Below are 21,188 nucleotides of genomic sequence, written 5' to 3'. Positions count from 1 at the left end.
ATTCACAAACAAAACATGAGCTCCCCAAGGTGATGCACTAGCCTCATATAACCTTTTTCCAATGGTTCTTGCAAACACGTCTTCAACTCGCTCATCTTAGGGTGCCATTCTATATGGTGCCTTAGAAGTAGGTGCAGTACAATGAACTAAGTTTATGGTGAACTCAACAACTCGCTTAGGCGGAATACCAGAAATCTTGCTTCGAAACACATCCATAAACTCATTCGCAATTGGTACATCCTCAATCTTTAATTCAACCTCTTTACTCACATCTCGCACACTACATAACAATAATTCGCGCCCCTTCTTTACCAACTTCTTTACTTGCATTGCGAAAATGACCCTAAAATTCTTAGGCTTCCCAAATCGTCGGTATGAAGTTAACTTCCCCAAAGGGCTTCTTATCACTACCCTCTGAGTTTCACAATCTATCTTGGCCTTATAGAAACCTAACCAATTCATCCCCAAACTAACATCTAGGTCTCCCAGATTGAACTCTATCAGATTAGAAGGAAAAACATAGTCTTCTATCTTGAGAGGTAAGTCTCTATACAACTTAGTGAACCTTATGACTTCTCGAGTAGGTATAATTATGGACAAGTCAATTACTTCAAAGTCTACTAACCCCAAACTTTTGATGACGGATGATGAAATAAATGAATAGGTCTGTAACAGTCCGTTTTCCCGAACTGCTAGGTAAACACGCTTAAACACTAATCACAATCAATGCTTAATAAACCTCGAATTAAACATTTACTCACAGCGGAAACATAACCTTACAAATCGATCCTGGACCTGTGGGTTATTGGCCCACAAAACATAATCCTTAAAATAACACAATTATCTCAATTAGATTCCCAAATATTATATACAAAGGAACAATAAATAACTATTCTTAAATCAACTATCTAGATACAAACTCAATCCATAAGCTACGACGACATATTTATCTTGCTTCACTTCAGAATCCTGAGCTTACAACACCAAACCTGCAACAATGTTTCACTCTGCCACCCACCAAGTGACAGGCCACAGAAATGACAACACCATCAGCAAAGCTGAGTACACACTGTGTAATAGAAAATACAAGTTTAGGTGTATTTTGAAAACTAACACATAGTTATAGTAACAGATAATCACACTCAACTAGTTATATATTTCACAAAATCAATCGTTTGGCATGAACGCGAGTGGAGAGGGGTACCACGCAGTACCAGCTGTCTCCAAACTATTGAGGGTCGTCCCCAGCCTTTTATTGTTATGCTTGCAAGACTTACCCGGACATGTCCTATAACGCCAGGAATTCGCCCTCCTGGAAGGCAACAGCTAGGGACTCTACCCGCCCTAACTCGGGGTGCCTATTCATGCCTCACTTTCATATTTATAAAATAAGATATTTAATGATTCATACTTGAATCCTCAATACTCATAACATAACACCATATTCGACCTTATCTGGTCTTAACTCATATCTGAATCATTTCCTCATTATCATACCAAATCATATTTTGAGAAATATAGTATTTTCGAACGATTTCGATAATTGAACAAAATGATACTTTTATAACAATCCAATAGCAATTCACAACTAACTCATAGAGATGTATCTATAATCATGGCCATTACCACAAACGATATATGATATCCAAAATTCAATATAACGCCCACGGGAGCATTTAAATATATTTTGCTGAACCAAAGGTTACCTCAACTCTATAACAATTATACGAAACCTCCAAGCATCATAACTTGACTTCCCATATCATCTTGAATTATATACGTCTACATAGCCATTCTCCAACAAGTAACTCACGATAACATCAATAATCAATAACCAAACTTAAACTAATTCCCAATTCACAAATTATCAAACTTTAACATTCTAATTTCCTTAATCCTTAATTAATATCTATAACTTCGATGATATTAGCTACATCGACTCATTGCATCCCAATTCATAATCAAATTCCAAATTATATAACTAAACAAACTAAACATAACTCACAACTGTACCTAAATCAAGCACCTAATTGTGCTACCAACAATTATATTGAGAATATAAAGCTAGCTCGACTCGTAAATAAACCTCAATAAACTGATTTGTATCTTGCACTCAAATCCTTAACCAATATAACAATTCCAACATTATAATCTCCTTCATAATTCCGAATGATACTCCATTCCAAAATCATCCTCCAATAATCACCTCATAACAATAACAATAATCAACAACCAATCTTAACTATTCTAATTAACTTCTTCTAACGCAAACACCATGCTAATCAACTAAATCCCGCAAATAGAAATTAACGAAGTCAATCCCATAATTCACAATTCATAACTGGACTTTATACATATTAACTCCAACTACAATAATCATAACAGGCTCCCAATTCTAAGATTATAATTTCCATCACATCATTAACAACGACTATCCGATAATGCATCTTAACCATAAAAGAGATGAATAAATTATTCACTAAATAACCTGTAATCACATCACTTAATCTAAATCAATAAGCTTTTCTAAAATCATCAACAGCTTAGTTTTCTAAACTCAACTAATAAACTAATATAACAACACCAGAACAACATAACCACATAACAGCAGCAACCACATGACCAGCCACCACCACCACTACAGCGACACAATAACAAAAACAACGTAACCCCACCAAAATAACTCCACAGCAGCCACCAACCAGAACAACAACCAATAACTGTGGCACATCACCACCACCACAAAAATCTCAACACCAACAATAATATAATAGCAACAACACCAACACCTCAACAAATAACTACAACAGTACCACAACAATAGAACAACAACACCAGAACACGACAACAACAATAACAGCAACGCAACAACAACAACCAATAACTGCTTCACAACTCCACCGCAACAACTTCACGCAACAAGAACAACAATTACAACTTCACAACTCCACCACAACAACAAGAAATCTCGACCATCCCCACAACATTAGCAATCGCTATCTAATTACATCTCAATAACCACAAACTAATAAATAAATTACTCACTAAATGAGAAGTTAATCTAACTATCCTCTTCTAATATAATCTTATCATCAAACATTCAACTAATAACATAACTCTGATTTAGCGAACAATATCAACCAAACCTAGCTAGCAATCTTAATCCCAAAATCATAAAACATTCCTCCATTTGAGGATAACAACATAACACCCTGCAACAATTCAATCATCCTTTAACAGAGAAACCACCAAAGAACAAATACTCCATAATTAAACTCATCATCTAATTTATAATTTGAGTTTACTAATCAAAGATTCTAAATTAAAACAAAGATAGAAAAGAGGTGTGTACCTCTACTCAAGTAGAGCAGCGAAGAAGAGAGTCACAAAGGGTTGAGGGGGAGGTTTCAAAGCTCCAGCAACAACGCAGCAGCAGCAACAACAACAGACAAAAGCAACTTGGTTTTAATTTACAAAACATGAAATCAGAATTTCAAGTGGAAAAGAAAGAGGTAGTCATTACCTCTACTTCAAGAGCAGCGAAGAACAGAGAAGCGGTGCATCGATTACAACAATCACCACCACCACGAACAAGAGAGGAAGGAGAGGAGAACGGTGGCGGCAGAGAGAGAACCACCAGCCGCAACAGCAACGACAACCTGCGCACAAGAAGCAGCGGTGCACAGTAGCACCCACGTACAGCAGTAACGTCGAGGATGAAAGAGAGGAATCGCGAGCAGAGGGGCGAAGAATCACCGCAATAACAACAACACGACAGCAACACCGGCGACAACAAGGCGGCGCCAGGTCACGCGAGAGAAGTGTCGAGCAGGACAAACAGGGGAGACGTGAATGGAAGAACAACAACATCAACAGGGTTTCGATGGTTCAACACGGCTCCAGCGAATTCAAAACTCCGACGAGGCAGGAGGGTGGAAATCCGACGGTATCCGACGATATGAGAGAGGAAGAAAAGGGTTTTGGGTTTCGGGTTTTTCATGGGGTAGGAGGGAGGTATGGGGTTTTTTTACGGGGAGAGTGAGGAAATCAGTTTTAAGGGGTTTGAGTTTGGGATAAGCCAAACTAAACCGACAAGGGTAAAGGTGGGGTTGGACTTTGGGTTTTAATTTTGGGCAAAATACAACTCAACTAGTTGCACATATAACTCAAATAATTTTTATAATAATAATAACTTCATAAAATTAAGTAAAATATTTTACAATACGACAAATAAAATTTATACTTCGCAACTCAAATAAAATAAGAAATTTCCGAAACATAATTAACTTAATAAATATAATTAACGTTTAATAAACGCTCTTAAAAACAGGGTTATTACAAGGTCGCTCCAGAATCAGATAACGCTTTAAAGAGAACGGAGTTAATATAGAAAGTACTAGAAACTACGTCGGCAGATTTCTCAATTTCATTGCGGCTCATCACGAACAATTTACCCAAAGCTTTACTCTGTTTGGTGTCGTTGTTCTCACTAGCAGGCTTACTGTAGCTTCCTTGATTGTTCTGCGACCCTATGGGCTTCAACCCTTAGTTGCCAGATTGGTTGAACCCATACCTTCCCTGATTAACACTCCCATTACCATTCTGCACTTTCTTCTGCTTGGTGAAGCATTGAAACTTAATGACATGCTTAATTAGATGGAACTCTCTATAATGTTCTAAGGTTGTTTTTTAAAATAAAACTCAAATTTTTTCATCATCCAAAATTCTAAATGTAACTTTATCGCTATAGATCTTAGTTTTTGTTGTACCAATAAATTTTACTTAATAAATTTTGTTATACTAAAAAAATTCGGTTCGATGGAGCAATTAAGGTTGAGGTTTTGAAAAATAATATATCTAATTTTGTAAATTGGACCTATTATAAAAATGCTATAATCACATGTTGTACACATTATACTTATAGCTTTATTATTATTATTATATTTATCAAAAAGAAAGACTAAATAATGCCTTACCATTCATCTAATTAAATATATTTTCATGAGTTGTAAAACAATATTATAGATGGTTCTCATTTTGAAGCATATTTCAAGCACTCTCCAATTATAAAAAAATAATAATGTTTTGAATTAGGTAGCAAAAGGTATATTCAATTTACATAATATAATAATTGAGGTTGTTTATTATTCAAAACTAAATGTAAATTTCTCCCTATTCAAAACTCTTTTTATATATTTAAATGTGTAGAACTCTATTTTCTTAATATATTTAAAATAAAAATTAATGACGTGATAATCCTACTTGGTACTCTCTATTCATAAGTTGTAGAGCTATATTGTATATAGATCTTATTTCGAAGCATAATTCGAGCACTATCCAATGGTACAAAACTTATAATATTCCAAATTACTACATAAGTTGTAGAGTTCTACCTAATTTGTAGCAAAAGTTATACACAAATTATATAATATAATAACTTAAGTTGTTCATTCAACAAGAAACACTATTTCGCTTATCCAAAGCTCCTTATATATATTTAAATTTATGTAGAACTCTATTTTTGTAATAAAAAAAAACAATGACATGGCAATCCTACATGGCACGCTCTATTCATAAGTTGTAGAACTATATTATATATGGATCTTATTTCGAAGCATATTTCGAGCACTATCCATTGGTGCAAAAATTATAATATTCTGAATTGCGTAGCAAAAGTTATACACAAATTATATAATATAATAATTTAAGTTGTTCATTCAACACGAAATTCTAATTTTCGCTTATCCAAAGCTCGTTATATGTATTTAAATATATGTAGAATTCTATTTTTGTAAAAAAAAAAAAAAAAATTAATGACATGACAATCCTATGTGGCGCGCTTTATGCTCCCAAAAAGTTCCTCCTTTATATATATATATATATATATATATATATATATATATATATATATATATATATACATATACATATACATATACATATACACACACACACACACATATATATATAGGGGTAGGATCCATTGAAAACTAACTTTAAGCTGAAAACTGGAAATGCTCATTTTAAGAAACTTTTGCTCATTTTACAAACTTTTGTTCTTTTTGTTTTTTGCTTATTTTCTGTTTTTTGCTCATTTTCTGTTTTTTGCTCATTTTATCTTTTTGCTCATTTTATGTTATAGTTTTCAGTATAAGAAGTGGTTTTCACGTGATCCTATTCCTATATATATATATATATATATATATGTATACATATATATATATGTATACATATATATATATATGTATACATATATATATATATGTATACATATATATATATATGTATACATATATATATATATGTATATATATATATAATAAAAAAGGCAAGATCATGTGAGAAAGCTTTTTAGATGAGAAATGAGAATGAATATGGACCATTAGATCTAACCATTTCACGGCTAAGATCGAACCTTTATGAAACGGTTTTCTCGCACTTTCTTCCACTTTATTTTGACTCTTTGTTTGAGCTTATTATAATGGAAGTAATAAACCTCGTTCTATCATCTCATGGAAGTGAGAAGAAGCTAATTCCAGCTTGCCCCCTTTGCGGAACCCATATATGATTTTAGCGTAAGTGTATCCATCATCTTCATATCCACACTTTCTCCCTCTGCAAATCAAATAATCTTAAAGCATGATCCAGATGCTTTTGCATTATGAAACCATTAATAAGAATGCTATATGTTACCAGTTACCATAGTAGGTGCGAGAATTCCACAAATAGCCATGAGAATTCCTATTCATATCATCTCTAGATTTACAACTATACTAATTAGAGTTATGGGAATATTTCTTTCGAGTTATAGCAATTACTAACTAGAGTTATATTAACATATCTTTAGAGTTATATCAGTTACTAGTTAGAGTTATACGAACATTTCTTTAGAATTATATCAATTACTAATTAGAGTTATGCTAATTCATCTAAAACCAAAAAAATCTTTCAAAGATGAAAATCTAATTAAAGTTGCAACACCATTATTGTCCACCATTGTTGTCTAAACTTAAAGTAAATTATCCGCTACTCTTTCTGTATCCTCATGCACCACCACCACCGCATAACCACTCTCGCAACATCTTCTTAAATTTTCTTCATCCTCTTCACTAGCGACTTGCTTCCTCCCTCTTCGTTGTTTAAGCTTCCTCCGACATTGTTGTTGGAGCTCCAAGGTATAGAGGAGAGAGAGATTGAGAGGAAGGTAATACTTGAGAGAAGAGAGAGAATGAGAGGAAGCATATACGTGTGATCTTGAGTGTCGAATTTCAGACGAAATTCACTGAATTGGTATTGCAAAAGACAAAAAAAAAAACTGTGAAACAAGTAGAGAGCCGCCAAAATAAGAGAGAGGAGAGAGAAAGTAGGTTATGAATTTAAAATTTGCGGTTTTTTTTAAGTTTTTAATCTTGACCGTTATTAAATAACATATGATTTAAGGGTTAGATTTTTTTCTCACTTCTCATATAAAACTCCCTTCTCACATGACCATTATTAAATAACTCGATTTTATTCGGCATAATTTGAACATTAGACATACAAAGAATAATTGTTTTTATTAGTTGCAAAATTTGATCGGTTTAGTTTCTGTCACTTAAGTCTCTCACCATTCTTTTTGTTTTTGTTTTTTTACTTTTCAAAGTTGAATTCTAAGAACAAAATAGAAATTTTATTAAATTTGTGTATGATTTCTAATATTATAATTTTTTAGTTGATTTTTGAATTAAGTACAGTACTTCATAAATTGTAAAGAAAGTGGACACTTTGATTTCAAGTCAATTTTTTCATAGGTTGTAGTTTGTAAGTGAATTTTTAAGTTGCTATAAAGTTTTCTCATTTTAGTGATTTGCATAATGTAAATTATGCAATTTTATGATTTTAGTTGACTTGTGAGTGATTGTTATAATTATATTTTTGATATTTTTGTTTGAAACCCCCTTTGATTTGTAAGTGAAATTGTAATTTAGAATGGGAAGGGGGGCAAAATAGGCATTTCAAAAGAGGACACCATTGCTCCCCCCTTCCCTTATATAATAGATATATATATATATATATATATATATAGATTTGGGCTCATGTGAGAATCCCTACTTATATGAGAAGCTCTAGTTATATGAGAACTTATCTTACCCATTGATATTAGAACATCTAAGGGTTGTTGTTTTGCCACGTTTTTTAACCCGCCCTCCAAACTTAAGCTTTCTACTGTTTCATTCATTCCTTTTTTTTCTCTCTTCGACACTAACTTCAACTATGGTTTCGTGATTTTGGATGATTGGGTCGTGATTTTCCAATTTGATCTTCCAATTTCTGTATATTTTCTACTCTTGCTTCCAATCTCCTCAAATATGGGTCGTGATTTTGGATGAAAGCTTGCCATTTTCATCCACAATTGAAGCTTCAACAACATTCAAAACTAGCAATTTGTCCTCAATGAAACTTCGAACCAGATTCCAAGTTCTCCATTGAAGCTTGAAGAAGATTTAAAGTGGTAATTTTTCTGATTTTTTAAGTTTAATTCTGTAGTTATTTTTCGGATTTTAGGGGTTCGTTTTCGTAACATGATTTTAGGATTTTTTAAGCTTAATTTGGTTTGGTTTTTTCGTTTTCATGGAACAAAATTTCTTGGATTTCGAAGAAATTTTGTAGTTATTTTCATTTTTATGTACTTGTAGGCAAGTTGTGATGTGCTTTTAGGCCATTCATGATGTATATTTAAGCCACTTGTAGGTGGGTAAGCTATGGTTGTTAACTGAACACCTGAAATTAGAAAGCTAAATAAAGTGATGAATGATTTAATTAGTTGGTAAAATACAGAGAAAGAATGAAGAGTGAGGCAGAGATGGAATGATTGAGAGTGAATTAGTAGGAGAGAGAATTTTGTTTGTAGATTTTTAGAGAAAAATGTTGAAGATGTAGCTCCTATTGAAAATGTGATTATGATTCTAAATATTAAGCATGTATAATTGGAGTTGTAGATCTTGTAGTAGAGGTGACTATGGTAAGATGCTAGCTATGAGAATATACGAATATGCTACTATTCTATGCCTTGAGTTTTTGATCCAGATGAGCTTAAGCAGAAAACCCAATAAATTATGATGAGTTGATAAATTTTAATAAAACTTGAAGCTGAAGATTTGAGAGAAATTTCATGCAGAAGTATTTTGGAGGAGATACACAAAGGAAAAAAAAAAGGAAAAATGTTGATGTTAAGATAAGAATGATGTTAAAATAAGAATGATGTTTAATCTCATAACATAATTTTAGGCAAAAAAAACCCACTCACGACTAAACCATGTATGATTGTGTTATATGTTACAGCATCAGGAATAACTACAGAAGATTTCATATGGTCCAATAGCTTTAAAGTCTTGTGTAGTTCACCTTTTCTTATCATTTTTTGGACTAGATGCCAAGCAATTTCCATGTCCCACTCCTGCAGTAACTTGCAATTAGTATAGAATACTACCTCCGTTTCAAATTAATTGTTACACTTTGACATTTTACACTATTCACAAATTGCACTTTGACCTTCGTTTGTGATTTATACGTGAATAAAAACATAGTCATGTGGGATCTTGTTAGATTCGTATTAGTATGTATTTTATTAATATGTACATTTTATAATTTTTACAAATACAAAAATAAAGATATATGTCCTCAAAGTTTTGCATTAGCATGCGTAAAAAGTGTAAGTGTAACAATTAATTTGAAACAGAGGTAGTAAGTAGTAACAGATGATTCAATGCCATCCTTCAACATCATGCCTAGGTATTCTAGAGCTTTTCTTCTGTTACTTGCTTTACAATATCCATCAATCATGGTGGTGTAGCTAAAACAATCAGGAAAAATCGCCAAGTCTGTCATCTCTTGGAAAAGGGTGAAAGCTTGTTTCATATCACCATTTTTGGACAACTTTGAAATGAAGTGTTATACACAAAAGTATTGGGCTGAACATCAAATTTTTTGATAACACATATGTCGTCTCCTGGTCGTGCCACTTTACAATAACCATCAATTATTGAAGCTAGCAATACTGAATCTGGAGATATTCCCATCTCAATCATTTTGTAGAGCAAACAAGTAGCTTCCTTTATATAGGACAACTTACAAAGAAAATCAATGAAAGTGGTATAAGCGATGACATCAGGTTGAATGCCATAGTGTCTCATGTCCATCAATAATTTCCATCCACATTCAAGATTGTCTTTGTGGCAATAGTAATGGATGAACAAGCTAATAGTGCTTGTGCTGACACTTGGTCAGCCCTGCATTTCTTCCAAAAAGTGTCAGGCTAAATCTTTCAGATTATGCCCCAAAAGGAAAGTGATAAGTGAATTACAAACCCCGGCCGATGGAAATAGACCAACTTCCTTCATCAAACATATTTCTTCGGAAGCTTCTTCAATCATGTCTTCCATAATATAACATCTAACAAGTATGCTATAAATCACTTGCAGTACACTTCCTACACACAATTGTTGGAGGACGTCTATTAACTGTCAAGGTTGTACCTGTTCTGGATAACCACGAATAAGAGAAGTGATTAGATCAACTGCTCTATGACACATGTTTCCTAGAACGAAAATATGAATCAATGTACAAACACATATTTTGTTCATAAATTTGAAGTTAATCCCTTCTTGGGCTTAGCTCTGTTCTCCACAATGAAGTAGCTACTGTGCATTTTACTCTACTATAAGCTTATTGCAAGTGGATGGTGTTAATCACATATTTATAGAAGGTTAATGATTGAAGGCTATGACTTAAAACTTACATTCTTATCTTATTGCGGGTTTTTTGTCCTATACTTCAAAGTGATTGTTACATAGTTTTATGTTTCAATTTCAAGCATTCCAAGGTTGATATTATTGACCAAAGGATGCTTACTGGAATATTTGAATGAAAATTATGAAGGATACGCAACAATATTGGTAATTTATTGATATTTATCTCAACTACTTTGTTCTTTTTTATGAACACCATTAACAATGTCGGCTAAGGCATTTTCTAATATTTGGAGTCAAGCGGTGATTCAAGAAGCGAAAAAGTATTGAACTTCGACCTAAAACTAATCAAAATGCAATGGAGATCAAATGAGCATGATGATGTCGATAGTGGTGTGTGTGCAATGAGGTATATGAAAATGTATATGGCGTAAGGAATTTCTTCGTGGGATACTAACTTAAGAAACAACGTAAGTAATTTTCTTTTTAGGTTGTTTTTTTCTAGTTATATTTGATTTTAAAGCTAATCAACATTTGTTTATTTTTAGGTTCTTATTCTAAAAACTTTGAGAGCCAAGTATTGCTGTGAGATCTTGAAGGACGACTCCAACGTAGTTAAAAAACTTATGCTGAAGAATGTTAAGGAGATGAAATAAGCTGAGTTACTTGCAAGAATTTCAGTTTTGACGTACTTGTGAGCCATCAGTGATGTACTTGTAATCCATCGGTGATGTACTTGGAGGCAATCGGTGATGATTTGTTTTTTACCCTTGTAGTTTTGGCCTTTTGAGCAAGCCAATAGCTCCTTGAACATGTTGAATGACAAGCTGCCATACTAGAGGAAATATAATAGTTATATTATTGTTCTCTTCTTTTTCTTTTATGCATTTTTACTTATATTTTGCCATACTTGTGCAAAGTTTGAATATTATCGGACATGCTATTTATGGGGCAAGTTGTATGGAATGTATATATTTTCGAGCTTTCATGCTAATATATGTTGAAGGATGACTCCAACATGGTCAAACAACTTACGTTGAAGAATGCTAAGGCGGTGAAATGAGTGAGCAACTTGGAAGAATTTGTATTACAAGGAAAATTTTTATGTCTTTAGTAAGGAAATAAAGAGATTAATACTTTTACAAGATTTAATTAGAATTCCATGTGTATAAGCCTTTTTTGAGAATTTTGGTTGTGCATGAATTGTCATAACACAGTTTGGTCTATGTAAGACATATTATGATTTTCATGCTTATAGTGTGGCGTATGATTCTTGACTAAAATTTCCTTGTGTCCCTGTAGTTATACTTTCAATCAGTGATGTACATTCAAGTCATTAGTGATGTACATTCAAGCCATCAGTGATGTACATTCAAGCTATAAGTCATGTTCTTCCGATCTTGGATTTTCCTTGTTTTATTTTGTTGTTGCTAATAGGCTAGCAGAGAATAAATTAGTGAGAAAAAAGTGAGATAGTCTAGTAATTATTATAGAACATCAACTAAAACTTTTTGAGCCATTGCTGACGCATATTGATAGTTGACTACAAGTTACAATTCCCAAGTGGCTTGGCAACTGTTGTCCTCATAAATGTGTTTCATTCAAGGGTCTCCCGTCAGTTATCCACCATCTCTATTATCTAAGAAGTAAAGACTACTTAATAAGCTATATATTAGTAGGCAGATAAATTATCTAAAGGAAGTTTTGTTTAAAAAAATATGAATCTTATTACTTTCCATTGCGATTCATCTTAATTAATAAATCAGTAGTGGGATTGAGATTTGAAAACAAGTAAATATATGTGTACACATTCAAATCATCGATGATGTACTCAAGCCATTGGTGATGTACATTCAAGTCACTAATGATGTGCACAAGCAAATTAGTTCAACATAATGAATATAATCATCTTTTATAGCTCTAGTTTGAGCAACTTTTGTAAGAACAATATCAATATCAAGAAGCAAAAAATATAGATCAAACCATATGTTAAATTTAACTTAGCAAATAATACCAACTAATTCGTCTATTTTGTGAGCCATGTGCTGAAAGATGCTGAGAACAGATATTCCACCATCGAGAAATTCGGCCAGGCCTTGTTGATGGCTAGCCGGAAGTTAAGACCTTACTTCTTAGCTCACAGCATCCTTGATATACAGATCAGCCACTTAGACAAGTGTTGCATAAGATGGATGCCTCTGGCCGAATGTTAAAATGGGCTGTTGAGCTGAATATGTTTGATTTAACATTTGAGCCTAGAAAGGCAATCAAGGGCCAAGCTTTGGCTGATTTCATCGTAGAGTTAACTCGGCCTACGATGGAAAGCGTCCAGGATCCAGCAGTAGGAAGGCGTCATTGGACCTTATGGTGGACGGATCCTCAACTGCCAACGGATGGGGGCAGGAATCATTTTTCAGTCTCCAGAAGGGGATAAGTTTGAATATGCTATGAAATTCAAGTTCCAGGCGTCCAATAAGAAGCAGAGTATGAAGCTCTCTTAGCCGGCATAAAAATGTGTAAAGCGGCTGGGGCCTTGGAAATCGAAGCTAAAACTGACTCTCTGCTGGTTGTCAGTCAGGTCAATGGTGAGTTTGAATGCAAGGAAGCGTCCATGAGCAAGTATATGAATTTGGTCAAGGACGAGATCAAGTCTTTAAAGAGGTTCGTCCTAGATCAGGTGCCCAGATCAGAAAACCATCAAGCTGATGCCCTCTCTAAACTGGCCAGCTCGGCCGAAGGTGACGTTCCTAGAACAGTCTTTTGGGAGGTGAAGGCGGCCAAGAGCATTGAGGCCGGAGAAGTGCTGTTTCTCAGCCGAGATGATGAGTGGATGAGTCCAATCATTGAGTTCAAGAAAACCGGCCGTCTGCCTCTTGATCCCATTAAGGCCAAGTATGTGAGAGCTAGGGACAAGTGGTTTGAATTATGGAATGAGACCTTATACAAAAAATCCTATAATCGGCCTCTTCTCAAGTGCATCAGCCGAAAGGAAGGTCTGGACGTTTTGAAGGAGTTGCATGAGGGAGCTTGTGCTTCTCACATTGGAGGAAGAGCTTTGGCAGAAAGGGCTCTCAGGACGGGCTACTTTTGGCCGTCCTTAAAAGAAGATGCACTCCTCTATGCCAAGAAGTGTGATAGTTGCCAAAGCATGGTAATATCCCTCAAAAGCCGTCCAATTTTTGACGCCCATTCTCTTTCCTCTTCCCTTTGCTAAATGGGGGATGGTATTCTTGGGCCTTTTCCTATTGCTGCCGGCCAGAAGAAATTTGTAATAGTAGCTGTAGACTACTTTACAAAATGGGTTGAGGCTGAAGCATTAAGAGGTATCACCACCAATGATGTCAAAGGGTTCATCTGGAAGAACTTAATTACAAGGTTTGGCATGCCCCAGTCGATCGTCTTTGATAATGGGCCACAATTTGAAACACCCAAGCTTCGTCAATGGTTGGCCGACCAAGCAATTAAAGCTCACTTTGCAGCAGTAGCTCATCCACAGGCTAATGGGCAAGTGGAGGCTTTAACAAGATCCTTTCGGCCGGAATAAAAAAGAAGTTAGACAATGCAAAGGGGCTTTGGGTAGAAGAATTGCAGCTGGTCTTATGGTCAATTAGGACGACGGCCAAGAATTCCACAGGAGAGACTCCCTTTATGATGGTTTATGGCTCTGAGGCTGTCCTTCCTATTGAAGTTGAGGAACCCACCTTAAGAGTAATGATGTACTCAGAAGATGCTAACTGGGCAGCTCTTAGGACGGCTTTGGACTTAGTTCCTGAAGTCAGGGGCAATGCTCTGCTAAGATGCAACTATATAAGTTAAGAATGGCAAGAGACTTCAACAAAAGAGTTGCTAGACGTCCGTTAAAGATGGGAGATCTCGTCCTAAGAAAGCGGTCGGCCGAGCCAAAGAGTTAGGCAAGCTTACTCCTAACTGGGAAGGACCTTATAAGATAATCGAAGTCGTTCAGAATGGTACCTTTCGTCTTGAAGGATTGGACGGACGTCCTATTCCTAGGACGTGGAATTCTGACACTTTGAAGAAATACTTTGTTTAGAGCACTAGCTAAATTGTAATCTTTTCCTAATGCATTACAATGAAAAAGTAGAATGTAGACATGTACCTTGACTATCCGTCAAGCAAACTTCATATAATACAATTCTACTTCTCTATGACTTTGTTTTAATTGTTTGCTTAAGTTACATACTAACGTCAAAAGCTAACTAATTTTACAAAGCAAAAAGACAATGCACCTTTCATTAGGAGTTCGGCTGAACATGTTATCATTCTTAAACGGATAAAGCATGTCAGATTTGGCCGGTTGTTTACTTAAAGAGTTAAACATCTCCTGAACAAGGTCGGCTGGAAATAAGACGCCTTAGTAAAGGTATCTTACTGTCCGTCCAAAAGCCACAAAACTTCGAAATAACAACCTTAGTAAAGGAACAAGTTATTTCATGACTTCACAGAAATGGACGAGTTTTTTCAAAGAATCAGTTCGTCCAACTATCATTCAGACGAGTTGCTCTCCAAAGAAGCAGCCCGTCAGAATATTAGCTTGGACGAGTTGCTTCTGGCATATACTGCTTGTCCTAGTTATTTAAAAATTATCTTCTTAACTCCTTCTTGAACAGGAAAAAGTTATAAAAACTCTTCGTCCAAGAAGGGGGCATATAGGGGCATAATTTATAAATTAACTAAGTCTTTGTCAAAGGACGAACGGAACCCAGGCTCTGGCCGAGCAAACTTCTATACTTGGAAATTTAAAAATTAAAAGTTTGCTTGTGCATCTGGTTATGAACGTCCAGAAAAGAGCTACTGGGTCAGATCAGAATGATTGACGAGATACCTTTTTACTTGGCTTTAATAATAGTAATAGATGAAATCGGCCAAAAGAGTTAATTAGATCAGCCAAATATTATGACGAGTTGTTTTTGCACTTGTAATAAATATGAAGTTGTAAGACAAAGCGTCAAAAACGGTAAAGCATGAACAAGGGGATTGAAAAAGATAGCTTCTCATAAATATAAAAGATGATTACAACCTAAATTCATCTAAGTACAAAAGAGAAAAAGTTACAAGTGGCTCACGGCCAAGATACAACAAAAGAACTAGGCGGCAGGAGGATCATTGTCCTCTTCGTCTTGGGCCTCTGCATCGGCCTCTCCCTCTTCATCCTCCGAGGATTCTTCAAAGACGGGAGGTTCTGCTCCAGTTATGGTGGCCTTATGCAAGGCTTCTTGGAATTCCAGCCGACGAGCATATCTGGGGATATCCTCCTCCTCGGCCATCATCTCAAAAGCCTTCACCGCCCATTCTTTGAGGTATCTATGAGTCGTTCATAGCCTCTTTGGCGCCAGCAACGGTCTCTGCAACCTCAGACGAAGGGCTTGGTTTTTGACCTTCAGGACGAGGTTCTCCTTGAAGAAATCGCAGCCATAGTCATGATGAATTCCTCTCGTCCGTCAGAACACGTTCCAAGGAGGCCCGTTCGTCTAACATCTCCGTCAACCGCAGAAGGTAGACTTTGATCTGAGACTCCAGCTCGGCCGATCGCTTTTCCAGCGCAATCTTGGTCTGCTGATGCAGCACCTCTTGCTGGGCCATAACAAACTGGGCATGATCAGCGCCCCCGTCACGTCCTGGACGAGCTTCTTGTTTTTCTTTTCTGAGCTCCTTCGCCCAGTCTTCTGTTATCATGCTGCGAGCAAAGAGCTGAAAAAGGAAGGAGGATATAAGAGTCAGGCCGAATGTTAGAAAAATTGATAAATATCTTAACTTTGGAAATAGAGCGTCCAAAGGAAAGCTTACCTCTGCAGCCAGCTGAGACATGTAGCCAACATGCCCTGAAGAGGCTCCCCTTAAACCCTTTATGTAAGGTTCAGGGAAGCATTTGAAGAGCTCCAGCTTGAGCTTCTCCCTTTTGGCCGGGCTCATCCTCGTAAAGGCGGCCGAGGCTTCTCATAGAGGACGGGAGAGCCGGCTGGAGCCTCCTCAGCTTTGCCCTTTCCCTTATCTGAAAGAGGTGACGGGTCAGTACATTTGATGGGTATTACGACCGTCTGACGGTTGGAGGGACTCATTGGTCGTCCGCCAAGCGCAAGGTCCTAACAAAGTTTGAGTAATAGGACTCACCAGAAGAAAGGGAAGCCGTCTTATAAGCTTCCGGCATCTGTGTTACCAACTTGGCAACCGGCCCGGAAAAAGCTGACCCGTCCACGGAAGTGTCCGGCTTCAGCTCGAAGACATCCAGTTGAGCAAGAGCCTCTGGTTGCTCAGTCGGCTCGGCTGCAGAATAGGGAATCAGGCTCCTCTCCTCAGTAGCCTCACCGGCCGGAGGAGAATCCTCGGCCGGGATGTTAATTACCATCTTTGGAGGAGGCCGAGCAGGTTTCTTCTTTTTGGCTGTGAAGCCTTTGGATTTTTTGGGAGGAGGTACCTCGCCGGCTGGGGCTGACCTATTCTTTGAGGCCGCCTTTTCCGCCAACGCCTTGGACGTTGGGGCGTTTTTCTAAAAAAAAAAAATATGCAAGTTAAGACTCGTTCTGAGAATATATTTTTATACATAGGATGAGGGTGCGAAGCTGAAGCAAAGCGTCCATAATCGCGCAAGACGGTTTCCTCTTCAAAGAGGCAAAACGTCCAAGGTGGATCTTGGACGACTTGCTCTTTCCAGAGGCAAGGCGTCCATAATCGCGCAAGACGGTTCTCTTCAAAGAGGCAAAACGTCCAAGGTGGATCTTGGACGACTTGCTCTTTCCAGAGGCAAGGCGTCCATAATCGCGCAAGACGGTTTCCTCTTCAAAGAGGCAAAACGTCCAAGGTGGATCTTGGACGACTTGCTCTTTCCAGAGGCAAGGCGTCCAAATATCAAGCAAGACGGTTTCCTCTTCAAAGAGGCAAAACGTCAAAGGTGGATCTTGGACGACTTGCTCTTTCCAGAGGCAAGGCGTCCAAATACCAGGCAAGACGGTTTCCTCTTCAAAGAGGCAAAACGTCCAAGGTGGATCTTGGACGACTTGCTCTTTCCAAAGGCAAGGCGTCCAAAAATCACCCAAGACGGTTTGCCCTACGAAGGGGCAAAGCGTCCAAAGATACCTAAGACGGTTTGCGCTTTGAAGAGGCAAAACGTCCTGGGTCAGTAAGGACGGTTTGCCCTCCATGAAAGTAGGACGTCAAAAAAAAAAAAAAAAAAAAAATTTCATATGTACCAGTGTGTCCGCTCTCTTTTCAGCGCCGGACTTGCTGAACTCCTTCCATAAGGAGTCTGTAAACTTGGACGCACTCATGTCGCCTGTCCAAGATCTTCGCAACCTTGCCTTGGCTGAATCTGCATAAGAAAGAATGTCAATTTTCTGAACACAGGACGAAGAAGTTTTTTCCTTGAACTTTTGGAAGATATACCTCTATCAGCGGCCGGCCTCAGCCCAGCCGCGACCAAGAAGTCGTCATTATAGAACATCTCCTTGAAAGGGATCCAGTTGGACGGACCTCTAAAGGAGACGTCATTGATAGAATACTCGGAGGTTTAAAGTATTCCACCAGCTCTTCAGCCGAGCTGTCCTCCAGCTCCAGAAAGGACGCGGTTCGCCCAGTATTGGTGGCGCCCCGGCTGGCATAGCGGTAACGTCTGGCCACGGCTTCGTTTGGAGCTTGGACGAATAAAAATTCGGCTTTCCAAGCATGCATTTTGGACGTCTTGTCCCAAGACGTCATAAAGCCTTGCCTATTGCAAACTCACCCAAGCCCCATTAACAGTTTTGGGAACTTTGGAGACATAGTGTATTTGGGAGAAGGCCGCCATGGATGGCTGGACGCCCTTAAGCTCGCAGACGGCTATGAAGGTTAGAATGTTTTGCCAGGAATTTGGGGCAAGTTGGTTGAGCCCTATGTTATAATAATAAAGGATTCTAGTAATAAAGGGATGAAGAGGAAAGCGTAGTCCGGCATCTAAAGCTAGACGGTAAACAGCAAAATGGCCAGCAGGAGCACTAAGTCAGTGTCCTCCCGGCCAGGAAGAACAAACCGGTACCCCGGCATAGGTATAACTGAAGAAAGGTGGTCTAAATGGCGACCTACTCGTCCTAGCCAACCAGACTCGGCAGAATAATCTAGGGTCAGACAATGGGCCCAGACGCCTCCTAATCTCGAGAGGTGGTGGAGGGATCGTCTGAGCCACTGCCAGCAGCAGAAGAGCTCTCGGCCTCATTTGATTCATCAGAGGCCGTTTTTGGGTTTGACGGGTTAGGCCCTGGAGAGCCAAGTCTTTCGGGCTCCTCCTGGTCATGTTCAGGAGAAGAAGTTTGGTTAGTAGGACGAGCACTTTGGGTTTCTCGTTCTTCTTCGGCAGGAATCGGGCAGTTGATTCCTCTCTTTCTGAGCTAGAGGCCGGCATGGTAACCCCTCTTCTGATACGAGCCGTCTGCTTGACGCGCGCCAGATTACCCTGCACAGGTAAAGACTGGGTCGTCTGACTTTGCCGTCCATGGCTAAAGAAAAAGAATGCATGTCCGGCCGAGATAGGACCAACTCTAGAAGATGCCGGGAAGTTAGGCCCTCTGTTCTAGGGTTAGCACCAACCCTTGAGCGGCCGGAATAGTTCGAGGAAGAGGACGAATCCATTTTCTTAAAAAATGCTTGAAAATACAAAGAAGGATGAATGAGGGAATACCTGTAAGGAAAAGTTCGGACGGACGTCAGAGATGACTTGAAAGTTCGGACGAGCAAAACAACAATTGCAAGAGCTTGGACGGGAGTTGTTCTTCTCTCTAAAAAGTTCAGTAAAAATTTGCAGAGTCTCTCTCTCTAGAAAATTTCTCAGCAATGTTAAAATGATTTCAGGAGCGACTAAGGCACATATTTATAGAGGGGTGAAAATGACCCCCCATCCGGTAAAAGTAACCGTTGTTCATAGGAGTTGACCTGTGGAGACCGGCAAAATGGCGCCTCTTTTTTGAAAAAGAGAAGGGCAGTTCCAGGTCGGTTAAAAGAGGAAGATTAACCGTCTTGGCGCCTCGAAGATAATAACTCCCTCTTTTAAGGGGCAAATGTTGTAGCCTAAAAATCAACGGCTCTGGTACTGACACGTGGCCTCATCTGAGCCCTACATGTGGCATATATGCAGGGGAATAAAAGTACAAAAGGGCCTGAAGGTGACAGGCCTAAAAGTACGTTTCTCTGAAAGCGTACTAAAAAGACCTTCTTCTGGCCCCAAAAATTGTACTTAGGCCCAGTAAGCTGATTTACACCTTTATATGAAAGTGAGGTGTACTGACCATTAACAGCTGCCACGTGTCCCAAAACTTTGATTAGCCAATCAGATGCTCCCAAATTAGGGTGACATCAAGGCACGAGTCATTTCAAACAGTATAAATAGTCCTTGATTTCAGGGTGAAAGGTACGTTTTTCAGAGCATAGTACTGTTACTCTGTCATAAATTCTTCTCTCTCTCTCTCTCTACTTTCTCTCTCTAAAAGTTCCTTTACATCCCTGAATCTGACTTAAGATCGGAGGGGGAAATACCACCCAAACCTCCAGGGTGGGTCCCTTTTTGCAGGTTGCTGGTCAGGAGTTTGCTTCGGGATTTGAACCAATCATTGTTGCACAAGTCTCCAGTTCTTAGAACCCATCTTTGGGAGTTGTGATATAAATTGCTAGTTTTACACTACATAACAACTCCAACATGGTCAAACAACTTACGTTGAAGAATGCTAAGGCGGTGAAATGAGTGAGCAACTTGGAAGAATTTGTATTACAAGGAAAATTTTTATGTCTTTAGTAAGGAAATAAGAGATTAATACTTTTACAAGATTTAATTAGAATTCCATGTGTATAAGCCTTTTTTGAGAATTTTGGTTGTGCATGAATTGTCATAACACAGTTTGGTCTATGTAAGACATATTATGATTTTCATGCTTATAGTGTGGCGTATGATTCTTGACTAAAATTTCCTTGTGTCCCATGTAGTTATGATATTCAAATCAGTGATGTACATTCAAGTCATTAGTGATGTACATTCAAGCCATCAGTGATGTACATTCAAGCTATAAGTCATGTTCTTCCGATCTTGGATTTTCCTTGTTTTATTTGTTGTTGCTAATAGGCTAGCAGAGAATAAATTAGTGAGAAAAAAGTGAGATAGTCTAGTAATTATTATAGAACATCAACTAAAACTTTTGAGCCATTGCTGACGCATATTGATAGTTGACTACAAGTTACAATTCCCAAGTGGCTTGGCAACTGTTGTCCTCATAAATGTGTTTCATTCAAGGTCTCCCGTCAGTTATCCACCATCTCTATTATCTAAGAAGTAAAGACTACTTAATAAGCTATATATTAGTAGCAGATAAATTATCTAAAGGAAGTTTTGTTTAAAAAAATATGAATCTTATTACTTTCCGTTGCGATTCATCTTAATTAATAAATCAGTAGTGGGATTGAGATTTGAAAACAAGTAAATATATGTGT

General features: G+C 37.7%; 1 long non-coding RNA gene across 1 annotated transcript; it reads right to left on the bottom strand.

Moving 5' to 3' along the window:
- Nucleotides 1-826: 826 nt before the first annotated feature.
- LOC125494798 (uncharacterized) lies at nucleotides 827-4,134 on the bottom strand. The gene is made up of 2 exons (XR_007271039.2): nucleotides 3,353-4,134; nucleotides 827-1,007 (listed from the first exon to the last, which is right to left on the bottom strand). It is a non-coding gene; the product is annotated as an uncharacterized LOC125494798 (long non-coding RNA).
- Between the last annotated feature and the right edge of the window lie 17,054 nt (nucleotides 4,135-21,188).

The sequence above is a fragment of the Beta vulgaris genome, chromosome 2 (assembly GCF_026745355.1).
Source record: "Beta vulgaris subsp. vulgaris cultivar EL10 chromosome 2, EL10.2, whole genome shotgun sequence".
Taxonomy (NCBI): Eukaryota; Viridiplantae; Streptophyta; class Magnoliopsida; order Caryophyllales; family Amaranthaceae; genus Beta; species Beta vulgaris.
Note: the sequence above shows the minus strand (reverse complement) of the source record. Positions and strands in the feature narration are given on the sequence as shown.